Here is a 364-nt window from a genome sequence, read left to right as displayed (position 1 = left end):
CGGTCATAAACAATTCTCTAAAATTCAATAAACTAGTGGAGATTTTTTTTAAAAGAATGTTTTATTATTAGAATCTAAACCTATCTAACGTTGATTTAAAGCTATCCAGGTAAAGATGAAAAATACATTCAAAATAAGTTACCATAATAATATTGAAGTAATGATGCCATAACAAATTAACTTAATCAGATTGATAATGAGCCTAAATAAAATAGATTGATACTTATTTTGACCAACACATCTAAAAGGCAAATCTTATGATATTTTAAAATAACAAATATTCAAATAAAAATATTTGAAAGTTCTCAACCTCTTAAACAACATAGTAGAAACTACAAAGTCTAATTTAAACATAATCGATACC

The sequence above is a fragment of the Populus euphratica genome, unplaced genomic scaffold (assembly GCF_000495115.2).
Source record: "Populus euphratica unplaced genomic scaffold, PopEup_1.0 scaffold211.1, whole genome shotgun sequence".
In the NCBI taxonomy this organism is placed as follows: Eukaryota; Viridiplantae; Streptophyta; class Magnoliopsida; order Malpighiales; family Salicaceae; genus Populus; species Populus euphratica.
The sequence above is the reverse complement of the archived record's forward strand: the minus strand, read 5'-3'. Positions refer to the sequence as shown.